Here is an 11,008-nt window from a genome sequence, read left to right as displayed (position 1 = left end):
CTTCTCCTGTTCAACGAATTGGGCCCTGTTAAAAGAGGTAATGTGTTGTCATCTCCTTGGAGGCATCAAGATGACAGGTCTTACAGATCACCCAATAGTCAAATACTCTAAAGTAGCACAACCTGAACCTGGAGCCCTTACCAAAGCCACACCTACTTTAACAAGGTGTTTTTGGTAAATAAAATCTTACGTTTTACATTCTATTGATTTTTTTCACAACTTCTTATCACATTGTATTTGAGCAGTTTTCTATTGAATCAATAAATGTGTATCTATACTAGAATGTGATGAAAACATTTCTAGAACTTGAAAACTGCATCAGAAAAGGAAAAGATCATAACCATTACTGTTCAATAGAAATGTATGTCTATTCTTTTCGAAGAGTTAAAAATGGTTAGGAATTTGTGAAACTGATACAGAAACTACTGAAGTAGTTGAAAGCGTGCACACCAGAGTTAGACAGCCCTGGTTTGAATCCTGACTGTATTACTTTTCTGTTCCTGTGGCAAATTGCCACACAGCAGCTTAAAATAACACTTCTCATTTCAGTTTCTCTGGATCAGAAGTATGGGCAGCGCTTAGCTGGAGTCTACTCAGGGTTTCACAGGTGTTGGCAGAACTGTGTTCTCATGTGGAGACTCAGGGGCCTTTCCCAAGGTCCTTCAGGTTGGCACAATTCAGTTCCTTGTGGTTGTAGGGCTGACAGGTCTATTTTCTTGCTGGCTCTGAGCTGGGGATAGTTGTCAACTCCTAGAGGACACCCTTAGGTCCTAACCATGTGGGGCATTCATAACTGGTCTGCTTCTTTAAAGCCAACAGGTGAATCCCTCTCTCCAGGATGGGCTAGTTCCTCTTCTAGGAACACCTGATTAGGCCAGGCTCAGGATAATCTCCCCTTTGATGATCTCAGAGGCAATTTATTAGTAACAATCAGGGGAGTAGTGACATCTCATAATATTCATAGGTCTTACACTGAAGTGGAGGGGATCACACAGGGCCAGTACACTGGGAACAGGCATCTTGGGATACTGCCTACCACACTGACTGTATCGCTTACCTGGGCAAGTTGCCTAACCTCTCTTAGTCTTTGTTTTCTCTTTGATAAAATCTGAGTAATGACAGTATTTTCTACTTTGTAGGATTATTTTGAGAATTAAATGAGATACATATGTAATACATTTAACACAGCACCTGGTGCTTAGCAATAAATGTTTTCAATAAATGTTAGCTTTCAATACATGTTAGACTCATGGTAGAGAAGAGCTCATTTTTCTTTTTCTCCTCTTACCTTTTCTTTCACTGGACCCCACCCCATTAATGAAATGGCTTTGAAGGTACAGCATGTGAGCGGATGGTAAAGGAGTTGAGGTTTTTTCCCTAATTGATTTCCTAAGAATAAAGGTTATTTAAAACACATTTTTAAGCTAGTTGCTTTGGCATGTCTAGAATCTGGTGGTCCATGAGGTCCAAAAGGTTGGCGACCGCTGGTTTAAGAAAACCTTTGGAGTAATGGTTGCCAACCGGTGGTCTGTGGACCACTGGTGGTCCGTGAGGTCTGAAAGGTTGGCGACTGCTGGTCTAGATGAAGGCCTTCGCACAGATATCTTTCTAATTTGATTCTTTGCTAAATGTATGTATGTGCAGGACACAATTCATGCTCCCTTCTGCCCTGGGGTTTCAGGTATGTTTCCTAGTAAAGGAAAAAGTTTCAGATATTAGTCTACCTATGAAAAAACAGTCTCGTAGATCAGTGATGTATACTTGAGAATAACTTTGATAACAAATGCTTACTTTGTAGAGCAGGAATATCAATTTACAGGACCTTCACTGGGTTTCTCACCTTTAGTCTAAGGATATTCAACAATTCAGCCTCACAGAAGTCCTGAAATTTAGACTTGTTTTATTCACATAAGCTCCCGAGACACAGTCATTGCTGTGGATTTGACTATCCCCTGAGAGTTCTGGGGCCATCCCTAGAAGAAGATGAGTATGTATTGCTTCTTATTGAAATTGATTATACTTCAGAAATAATTGGAAAGTAAATTCCCACGTGATAGTTGTTGAGTAGCCCCATCTTGCTGTTAGGAGTGGAAGGGAGGGGAAGAGGAGAGCAAAAAACCAGAGTGGAGAAACAAAAAAGGCAATGATTTCAATTTACAAATGGAGGGAATCACTTTTGGAGAATTTGATTCTTAGTATGGTATTGACTTTGGGTGTCACTTTTCACAGTAATGACATAAACATTCCATTTAGTAATAACGAGCCTGCATGTTTATCTTCCCTGTGAGCAGTTGGAAGTTTTGGAAGTTTGTGTGTAATCAAGACCCAGCCAGAGAAGAGGGCTAGCTTTTGAAACCTCTGCCTGGCCAGTCTCATTCCCTGGCCATTTCCGATGCTGCTTTTGGTTGGGGGCCATCTCACATATAAAGCAGAAAGATGGTGGCCACAAAGAAGGCAAAAAAGTCACTGGAGTCTATCAACTCTGGGCTCCACTTGTTATGAAGAGTGGAAAGTATGCGCTGGGATACAGGCAGAGTCTAAAAATGACCAGACGAGCAAAGTGAAACTGGACATCCTCACCAACAACTGCCAGTCTTGTGGAAATAGAGTACGGCACCATGTTGGCCAAGACTGGTGTCCATCACTACAGTGGCAATAATATTGAATTGGGCACAGCATATGGAAAATACTATAGAGTGTGCACACTGGCTCTCACTGACCCAGCTGATTTCTTATATCATTAGAAGCATGCCAGAACAGACTGGTGAAAATTAATTCACGCAAAAAAATTCTTTAATTAAACTGTCCAGAGCTTGTTTCAAAAAACAAAAAAAGAAATGTCTACTGGGTGGGACTGATGAACCTTAAAAGTCTACAGGATCCCTGCCCCCACTGGGCTCACCTACCACACCCAGCATGAGTTCCCTTTCTGTGACTCTCACTAGCACACAAGTGTCCTACAGCATTAGATGTCTAGGGAGAAGTCAAGTTGAGGGGAGGAGTTATGAGTTGTTACCTCATTGAGAAGACCTCAGTTCTTCCTTTGGCCATAAAGGGAAGTCTAAAAAGAGGCATAAGGATTCTCTTCCACATCTATACTTTAGACTGTCTGCCTACTCCCTAAAGATTTTACCTGTATCTTCATTTAAAAAATAGAATTGATTAAAAATTTTTGTGTAATAGAGGTCACTGTCAAGAGAATGAGAAGGAAGAATGGGAGAAAATATTTGCAAAACATATATCTGATAAAAGATTAATATCCAGAATATATGAAGAACTACAGCTTAACCAAACAACTTCATTGAAAATTGGGCAAAGAACTTGAAGAGACATTTCTCCAAAGAAGATACGCAAATGATCAATAAGACACTCAACATCACTAATCATTAGATAAATGCAAATCAAAACCACAATGAGATGCATTTTCACACCAAGTAGCTGTTATTTAAAAAACTGGTGTGGCTTAGTGGTTGAGCGTCAACCTATGAACCAGGAGGTCACAGTTGGCTTCCTGGTCAGGGCACATGCCCAGGTTGTGGGCTTGATCCCCAGTGTGGGATGTGCAGGAGGCAGCCAATCAATGGTTCTCCCTCATCATTGATGTTTCTAACTCTCTCTCCCTATCCATTCCTCTCTGAAATCAATAAAAAATATATATATTAAAAAAATAGAAAAGATGTAAAACAGTAAATGCTGGTAAAGATGTAGAGAAATTGGAACCCTCGTGCACTGCTGTGGGAATGTAATATGGCGTAGCCATTGAGGAAAAGAGATTGGCAAGTTCCTCAATTAGTTAAATATAGAATTACCATATGACCCAGCAATTCCAGTTCTAGGTATATACCCAAAAGAACTGAAAGCAGGGACATGTCTAGGTGCTTGCACACCAGTGTTCATACCAGCGTTTTTCATAAAAGCCAAAAGGTCCAAACAACCCAAATGTCCATCAGCAGGTAAACAAAACATGGTATATCTGTACAATGGAATATTATTCAGTCTTTAAAAGGAATGAAATTCTGACACATGCCACAACATGGATGAACCTTGAAAGCATCATGCTAAGTGAAAGAAGCCAGACACAAAGGACAAGTATTATGTGATTCTACTTATATTAAGTACCTATAATAGGCAAATTAATAGAGGCAGAAAGTAAATTAGAGATTACCAGGGGTGTGTGGGATGGAGGGATTAGCATTTAATGGGTACAGAGTTTCTGTTTGGGATGATGAAAAGATTTGGAAATGGATAGTGGTGATGGTTGCAAAACAATGTAAGTTACTTAATGTCACTGAAGTACACCCTTAAAAATTGGTAAAATGGTAAATTTTATGTTGTGTATATTAACATAATAAAAAACAAAGTTGATTATGTGTTTTTTTTTATTATAACAATAATACTTGTGCTAGAAACATTTCAGGAAAAAACAGAAAAGGAAAAAAAGGAAAAAATTACCCATAATTCCATCACTCATTTGACCACATTTACTTTTAACTGCCCTCCTTTTGTCAGTAGAAATGACAGTCACTTTAACCACTTCCTGAATGGGTGGTACAATAGCACCTACTCATTCCTTGGTGAAATTTTGGTGCTCACAAACAGAAAAGAAGCAAAAAAGGCCACTGAGTAGTGAAAACCATGGCAGCCACTGCAGGCCTCCTGTTGCAAAGCCTTTCCTCAGCGGCGCGGTGGCTCTCAGACCGTGACCGCATCGTGGGAGCTGCTGCTGGTGAGAGCACAGGGCCCTAGGGTCAGTGGGCCTGGCTTCTAGCTACAGTTTTATGGGAAGTATATAAAAGGGCTTGCAGGTCTACTCATTCTCATGCTACACATTGAGCTCTGAAGCAGCATCCCATTTAGTCATCATTCAAGTCCTCTTTATACTGGGTGTGGCTCTTATCTCTTGTGTCCACTTTCAGCCATGTTGTCCCCTGAATACCACGGGGCCTTCCAAAAGAAGCTCTGGCCACAGGTTCTTGAGGGAGAGAAAGATGCCACAGCATCATAAGGGGCCACCTCTGCCTGTTTGCCTGATGAGCACCTCATTTACAGCCTGAAAGCTAAGCAGCTGCTCTCTGGTTGTGATGTTTACAAGAAAACAGGGCAAGCCTTTGAAGTGGCCAGAGGCTGAGGCTTCTACAGAAGATGCTAGTACATTCCTGAATTCCAGGAAACTCTTACTAGGCTAGGCCTCGATTGCTCCCTCAGAGAAACCTCCAATGGTCAGACGAAAGAGGAAAAGGCTCAATGGTTTAGCAGGGAATGGGGCAACCTAACAGAAAGCTCGTAGGCATTTCACGGCGTTCTGCTTTGAATTCTGGAAAGAGACTTATTTGCTTTTCTGCTAGAAAACAGGACATTATTTAAATGTGGGATGAGAATTGCATTGTAGAGAGTAGATTTAGATGGCAAGAAATCCTTCAGCTGGCCCATCCTCTGCCTTATATATATTTAAAGCAGAGAACCAGTAATCCTGTTTTCCCAGAATTATCTTGATTGTGAAATATGTAAGCAGTGATGGTGAAGTAATTACACTGATCTTCCTCCTTAAACACAGTGGAATTCTTCATGCAAACATATGCTGTCCCTTGAATAGTCACCACTGTAGGAGGCCACTGTTTCTCCCTAATGTTATTGCTCAAAACATGGAATTTCCCCCAGAATGAGTTTATGGGTCATATGAGGTTACCAGGGCCTTTATGATATAGTTCTCATATGTATTTATTTTTATCGTTAGATGAAAGTCTGTATTTTGATAATAAAGTAAAACTATCATTTACAAAAAAACCTGACTTCTATTGGTTTAATTACGTTTCTCTGAGTCTACAATGACATCATTGTTGCTGTCTGCCCCCGCCCCCCGCTTTTTTAGGCTGGGGCTTCACATAGCCTATTGAAATCTCTAGAATTTTTAAACACCTTGTGTGAGAAACTTGGATAAGGATTTCCCTCTGTTATTTTGGAGGTAGTATGTCATGCACACAGGAGGTGCTCAATAAATATTTCCTGGTGGATGTGTCTTCGATTTTTGAACATTTGTCCCAAATTCTTTGTACTGTGAAGTTTATCTTATATTATTTAGAACACTGTAACTATCAGAAATCAACAGTGTGAATCCCATGTGGAGAGAGAAAAAAATAGAAACATTAAAATGGCAACAGTAGTAATCTATGGGCGTGGGATTCTGTGACTTTTATTTTCCTTTTAAAATTTTTTGATTAAAAAAATGTTTCCCCCACCTTAGAGTAGAAGTTTCATTTTTCCCAATTCTTTCTTTTTTAAAAAATATATATTTTTTTATTAATCTCAGAGATGCAGGGAGAGGGAAAAAAAAGAAACATCAATGATTAGAGAGAATCATTGATAGGCTGCTTCCTGCATGCCCCACACTGGGGTTTGAGCCCATGATCTGGGCATGTGCCCTGACCGGGAATAGAACTGTGACCTCCGGTTCATAGGTTGACACACAACCACTGAGCCACGCGGGCCGGGATCTTCTTTCTTTTTAAAAACTGAATAAATTTGACATGTAATGTTGTGTATATTTAAGGTGTGCAAGGATTTACTTTGATGCATTTATATATTGCAGTATGATAGCCATTGTAGCAATATTTATCACACTTAAGTAATTATAGTTCAGTATTATTTTATGTATTACAGTGTACATTGGATCTCTGTGGGTTATTTACTACTCATTACAAATTTGTACCCTTAAACACCATGACTATTATCCCCACCCTCAGTCCCAGATTAAATTTTTTTCAATGAACATGTATTTTATAATTATACAAAACCAATACATCTTATATAAAAATAATGTAACCTGTTTATATGTGGTTAGTAAGGCAGTAGATCTTAAACTTTCTTGGGTCACACACTCCTTTGAGATTCTGGAAAGCTCGGGTGCCTTTTCCTAGAAAGATGTACACAGAGCATTTTCCATAGAATATCAGAGTTTCACATCCCATGTTGCCCATTGAGAGATCACTTAAGACCCCAGATTAGAACTCACTTTCAGAATGGAGAAAGTGGCACCCAAAAAGGGGTTGGCTGCCAAATAAATGTGGAAGGAAGTAGAGTTATATGTGTGTTGTTAACATCAGTGTGGGGACATTTGATTTAGTAGCACAGCCTTTGGGTCAGGCTATGTAATTATCAGGAGGCTTTTTTAAGAGAGAGGGGATTTTCCATCTGTGAAAGCCCAAATGTCCTGTTCTTCTATAGGGTAGGGAGCTAACCCGGTATAAGTAAAACCCTTGAGGTGGGACTGAGGGCCCAGCTCAGCCTAAGGTTTATGTCTGTGTAAATGAAGTCCCTGGCAGGATTTTTACCAGCTGCAGCAAAGAAAAATAAGTGAGGATGGGGAGGGATGATGGGGGTGGTGTGCATGGGGGTTGATCCAGGGCTGGGGATTGGTGGTAGATGTAGTTCAAAATGGCAAGGGGTTAGTAAGAGGACTATTGGCCATGGTGGGGGGTCCAGGTTGAAATGAGAATGAAAATAAGGGAGGAATGTACTGTCATATTGAAAGAATGGGCTTATGTTAGTCTAGCTGGAGAATATACTGGGGAGGAGGTATAGAGATTTTTTTCTGGGAAAAGAAGAATTTTGTTGTTATGATAGTGGTTCAGCCACATGCTGTAGGTAAGTCTGTCTCATGGTGGCATTAGCAAGGGATGAGGGTTAGCATTGCAAAATTCTTAAATCAGGACTTGGGGGAGTACTTCTTACTGCTGGGCATGTGTGACGGGGATACACTTTGGATTACTTTTAGGGGAAGAAGCAAAAAGATGTATGTACCTGTGGGCACATTCAGTAAACAGAGTAAATGTGAGCTAGAGGAAGGAAAGATGGGGAGAGAGAGGCTGTTTAGGAGAAAGTTTGGCAATGGGGAGGGAAACTATTATCAGCACAAATGGAACTTTGCTTGAGTCATCAACTTTCTTTCTGGTTTAATTTGAATGCCCAACCAACATGATTTTCTACTTCCTGACACTTTACATTTCTTCTTGAAGGTGTGCCCGGTTCTATGAAAGTTTTATATATGACATCGTGAATTTACCAAAAGAGAAGCCAATGGGTGATTATTTATGTTATGAAAGTGTTCAGTAGCAGGGCTCCTTTGAACAGCTACCCAGATGTTTGTATTTCAGTGAATATTTTGTAAATTGTGGTCATCTTGAAAAATTTGGAGAGGCAGAAAATCTTAATGCTGAAGGTTAGAAAGATTGACAATGGATTTGTAGTTTGCTCATTCAATCATTCAAGATAGAATTTGGGGGAGCTGGGGACAGAGCAGTGAATAAGACAAAGACTGCAATTACAGAGCTTTCATTTTGGTTGTGGGGGGCGGGGAGGCAGAAAAAGGAAGTGAACAGGCAGTGCACCTTCAGCACCTTGTGATAGGGCTGGGATGGGAAGGAAGTACAGGTACTAGCTCTGGGTTTGAGGAGGTGGGTAGCAATGGATAGACAGAGTGGCCATTTATACCTAGAAAGATTGGCAGCTTATGCAGTGGGGCTGGGAGGGAACTAGGCAGAGGTTTCAGGATCAGCAAAGATGGCATAACAGGCCCATTAGGAGATTACCCACTGTGGTTGGAAGGCCTGGGCTGGAAGCTGGGGGTGGAGGTTGGATCTTAAAAGCCTTGAACAATTTGAGCTTTTTTCTGCAGGTTATAGGGAACCATTACAGGGGTTTAAACAAAGGAATACTGTGATCCAGCTTATGTTCATCAAAAGTGTAACTGTGTGGGATCAAATTAGCCACTGAAAAGGTGTTGGAAAGCCCTGCCCATGTGCCTCAATTGGTTGGGCGGCGTCCTGTGCACTGAAAGGTTCTATTCCAGTCAGGGCACATGCCCAGGTTGCAGGCTCAATTCTCAGTAGGGGGTGTGCAGGAGGTAGTCAGTTGATGTTTCTCTCCCTCTCCCTTCCTCTCTAAAAATCAATTTAAAAATATTTAAAAATTTGGGGGGTAAAGAAGAGAAGGTGTGGAAACAAATTAGGTAAGTGCAGATTGGTGGCTGATCTTTTTACAATGAAATATTCAGACTGGTTTAGTCTCTGTCACACAGGGAAGATGCAAGTATTTCTCCCTTTCAAAGAAAGGCTCTTCACAGATACAGCTCCTGCTTTATTTTCCTCAATAGTTTTGTACGCAACTCTAAAGAGTAGTTTTCCAAAATTCAGCATATTGCTCCTGGAAAATGTAGAGAATGGGGCAAATTTTCAGCCTATGGTATCATTTTATGGATTAATTTCCATTAGAGCTGACCTACTGGCTTTCCGTGCATAATAAATATGAGTAAAACATCTGTTCATGTCATTCCCCCGCTTAAAAACCTCTGCTGGCTCCCCATCGCCTACACTAGGAAACAGTCCAAACTCATTGCCTGGGCATACGGGGTCCTCCATAAACATGCCTTTCCAGCTCATGTTGGTCCTTTCTCCCTATTCCGTTCATCTTCAGACGCTGAGCACATGCTGTTACTCCGTGCTGTTATGCTCTCTTCTTTGCCTGGAATGCCTTTCTTTCTTCACCTTGCCTGCCATGAGCATTTTTATTCAGTCCTTTAAGGTTCGGCACACCTGCTGCCTCCTCTCTGAGCCTCCTTCACCAGTGGATTTAATGTCTCCCTTACCTGCATACCTGCAGCACTCTCTGTGTCTCCCATGCTAGCCCTTACCCCATCATATTTTAATTCTCTCGTTAGTGGTCTATCTCTCCCTGGAGCCGATGAGTTCGTGAAGTATAAGGCCCATACCTTGTCCATCTTTGTTTTCACAGCTTTGTAGCCCACTTCCTGGTTGATACTCCGTGACTTTATGGAGCTAAGCTCTGTGCTTGGATTTCTGTTTATATGATCTCCAGAAGAGCCCTCAGGGAACGATGGGGCAACCTCACTTTTTGTACTTGGCTGGGTAGTGGGATCTATGGCTACAGTGTAGGATCCTCAGACATTAACACATAACCATTCTAGTGAGAAGCACCGTGGTTTCTGTACTGTCTGTACTGGGGACTTACCTCTTACTAAATATTAGAGGGACTTTTTTAGGTATGGGGAAGCGAAACTGAGTAGGTTATTATTAAAGAAAAATTTTCAATTGTAGTTGACATTCATTATTATGTTTCAGGTATACAGCACAGTGGTTAAACATTTATATAACTTATTAAGTGTTCCCCCCAATATTTCCAGTACCTACCTGGCACTATGCATATTGTTGACTATATTCCCTATGCTGTATTTTACATCCCTGTGACTTTTTGTACCTGCCATTTTGTACTACTTAATCCCTTCACTTTTTCAGTGGGAAGGTTATTTCTCTCTCTCTTAGTTTTCTTAATAGCTTTGCAACTCATCCATTTAATGTGTATATTTCAGTGGTTTCTAGTATATTCACAAATAATGGGCAACTATGACCACAGCCAATTTTGGAACATTTTCATCACTTCAAGGTTTTTTACTTAAGACTTTCAAAAAACTTTTCATAAGGGTCAACCCCTGAGACACTTCTTTCAAGTGGTATGTCTGGTGACAGGACATTTGTCAATAGGGAGGGAATTGGCTTAAAAAAGGAAACAAAGATTATAGATAGGGTAGGCATTTTTCTAAAAGTGGAAGGTGTGTAAAAAAGCTGAATAGGGAAGGGATGATTGTCCAAGGGATGTTAATCTAGCTAACTAAATCCACAAACCCATAGGACATCAGTGCACTTTACCTTTACTTTTTGTTCTGCTTAGAATGCAAGGCATGTTTTGGTTCTGTTTATAAAACTCAGGAAAAAATCAGTGAGATTTTTTTGTTGTTAAAAGTTTATAGTGGGCACCAAGATCCAAGGCAGGTTATAAATTAGTTGACAGGCACAGAATGAATATGATCTAATTTCTCCTTGCATGAATGAATTATTGCAATAATTTTGTATGTCTGTGTGAACTTGTTAACTCTTTGATTGTTAGGAAGAAAGCCATTATGTATAACCAAGGCACATTTTCTCTTTTTGTCAATAAT

General features: G+C 40.5%; 1 pseudogene; it reads left to right on the top strand.

Moving 5' to 3' along the window:
• Positions 1–2,421: 2,421 nt before the first annotated feature.
• Positions 2,422–3,081, top strand: LOC102774096 (annotated as a pseudogene).
• The last annotated feature ends 7,927 nt before the right edge of the window (positions 3,082–11,008 follow it).

The sequence above is a fragment of the Myotis davidii genome, unplaced genomic scaffold (assembly GCF_000327345.1).
Source record: "Myotis davidii unplaced genomic scaffold, ASM32734v1 scaffold798, whole genome shotgun sequence".
Lineage (NCBI taxonomy): Eukaryota > Metazoa > Chordata > Mammalia > Chiroptera > Vespertilionidae > Myotis > Myotis davidii.
This window is presented reverse-complemented; position numbering and strand designations above follow the sequence as displayed.